A 2,856-nucleotide genomic window follows, 5' to 3' on the forward strand; every position below is an offset into this window, starting at 1 on the left:
CTAGGTCACATCTAGTAACTGTAGGTGTCCTGAGTCCTCTCCTTTTCTTCCTTTATATTATTTCATCAGCTTCCATGGGTTTGACAAACATACATGCAAATGATTCCCAGATCTTTTTATCCAGCCCTAACCTCTCTCCTGACCTCCCATATCAAATCACCAAATGCCTCCTGAATATCTATAACAGGATGACCTGTAGACATCTCAAATTCATCCTTTCCAAAACAGAACTCATTATCTTCCCCCCCCCCAACTCTCCTCTTCTGAACTTCCATATTACTGTCAAGAGTACCGCCATCCTCTCACATAGCCTTAATGTCAACCCTAGCTCCTCACTCTTACTACTCTCCTTCTTATACTGAAACTGTTGCTGAGTCTTGTCATGCCTACCTTCACATCTCCCGTATGTATCCCCTTCTCTCTACTCACATAGCCACAACCCTAATTCAGGTCCTCAGCATCTCTCATTTGGGCTATCACAGGAACCTACTGGTTGGTTGCCCTGCCTTTACTCTCTCCCCACTAAGAGCTATCCTCTCGGATGCCAAAGTGATCTTCTGAAAAGACAGGTCTAACCATGTCACCTCCCTACATAACAAATACCAGTGGCTCCCTATTACCTCCAGGATCATATACAAGGGTCCCAAGAGTTTTAGTGCAGTTTTGAGCTATTCAAGCTTAAGACTGTACTAAGACTTCAGAGATATATATAAAGTTGTCTCTTCAGCATTTATAACCTTTCAAAATTTGACCCCTTCCTACCTTTCCCGTCTTCTTTCATTTTATTCCCCTCCATGCACCCTAAAATCCAGTGACATTGGCCTTCTTGGTCTTCCTTGAACAAAATACTCCATGTCTTTGTATTAGTTGTCCTCCATGCATGGAATGCTCTCCCTCCTCATTTCCACCTCCTGGATTCTCTGGCTTCCTTCAAGACTCAACACAAATCCTACCTTCTGCAAGAAAACTTTCTCAGTCCAACACCAGCTCACTGCTCGTGCCTTCCTTCTGAGATTACCATCAATCTACTCTATATCTCTTATACGTGTATATATTTGCACATTGTCTCCCCCATTAGAATGGGAGCTCTTTGAGGGCAGCAACCATGTTTTTGCCTTTCTTTACTTTCCCTAAGTGCTTAGCAAAGTACCTGTTACACAGTGTTTAATAAATACTTGTTGACTGAGCGAATGACTGCATTAGTATAGAAAGTATTGTTATTATTATTATTCCATTTTAACAAAGGATGAAACTGAGGCCTATTAGTCACTAAGACAGAACTCAAACCTAGGTCTTACTGACTCCAAGTTCAGCTCTCTTTCCAACCCTGATCTTACTGGACTGAGTGCTGAATATGGAGTCAATAAGACCTGAATCCAAATTCCACTTCTGACAGTTACTTGTTTCTGGTAAGGCATTTAACCTTCCTAGGCCTCAGTTTCTACATATAAAAAATGAAGAGGTTGGTCTAAATATCCTGAGCCTATATACCTCACAGGGGTGTCATGAGGCTTAATACAGAGAAATTTGCTAGTTTTCAAGCACTACGTGAATATCAGTTAAAATAATTAGTTCTAATATATCATGCTGCTCCTTTAATAAATTTCCCCATGTGTAAAATGATTGTTGGATAAGATGGATGACAACAAGAGAAGCATCTCACATTCCTATGTCATTCTAAACACAGTGAACTGCTGCAGATTCAAGATCTCAGCCAAGCCTCACAACAAGCCTAGAAAGTATGCACTATTGTTACAGCTGAGGAAACTGAGTCTTGGCCTATGATTACAAAGCTAATGTCAAAGGTGGGATTTTGGAACCCAGGTCTTCCTGATTCCAGGTCCAGGGCTCAATCCATTCCACTGGGCTACTAAGGTGCCTTCCAACTCTGATATTTGATAAGATCTTGAGATATCATAGAATCATTGAATCAGAGCTAGAAAGGACCTTATGGTTCATCTAATTCTACCCCTTCATTTTTGATATGAGGAAACTGAGGCCCAGAGAGGTTCAATGTAAGCACCAGATTCAGTACTTGAACCCGGGAGTCCTCTGACCCAGAAATCTACAACACTGCTTCTACGATTCAAACTAAGGATCTAACTAGGCCTTCTTTCCTAAGATTCTTTAAAGCACCCATGCTCAACTTTTAACAGGTAGACTTGAGCAAAGAGGCCTCATTTGGCACAGTGGCACTTCAAATGCCGACTGTCAAGGGGCCAGCCTGCTAGTAAATGAGACAGAAAAGTGGTTGGAAATAAGCATGACCCTGTCTGCCTGGATCCCCAAGAAAGGTTTCTTCTCACTCAGGCCTCAGTTGGCCCTTTGACTTTGGAGGCAAATTCCTCCCACCCCCTCTTTCCTTGCCAATGTGAGGCAAGCCTTTAAAATGGATAATTTCCAAAGTGTTTTTCTCCCTGCTGCTATTTGGCTGCTGCATTCCTGCAGTGCCAGCAGATGAAGTTGTGAGGCCCCCTCTCTCTCTCAGCAGTTAATCATGGTGTTTGGGGGGGAGGGCACAAGGCAGCAAATGTTGAGTATCAGTGGTTGGCAAAGATGCCTGGCACTGGGTGAAGCCATCACATGGGCAAAAGTCATTTGAGCAAATTGCCTCTACCCTGGTAACATCTGAAACTATGAGCAAGTTGTTTTTTAGGGGAACAGGGAGAGGTCGTTTGTAACTTCCAGCTGCTTAATCAGTGCAGATGACTGTGTGTGTGTGTGTGTGTGTGTGTGTGTGTGTGTGTGTGTGTGTGTGTGTGTGTGTGTGTGTGTGTGTGTGTGTGTGTGTGTGTGTGTGTGTGTGTGTGTGTGTGTGTGTGTGTGTGTGTGTGTGTGTGTGTGTGTGTGTGTGTG

This window comes from Petaurus breviceps, unplaced genomic scaffold (assembly GCF_028583685.1).
Source record: "Petaurus breviceps papuanus isolate PSGF00001 unplaced genomic scaffold, PetGlider_PUasm1.0 90626, whole genome shotgun sequence".
NCBI lineage: Eukaryota > Metazoa > Chordata > Mammalia > Diprotodontia > Petauridae > Petaurus > Petaurus breviceps.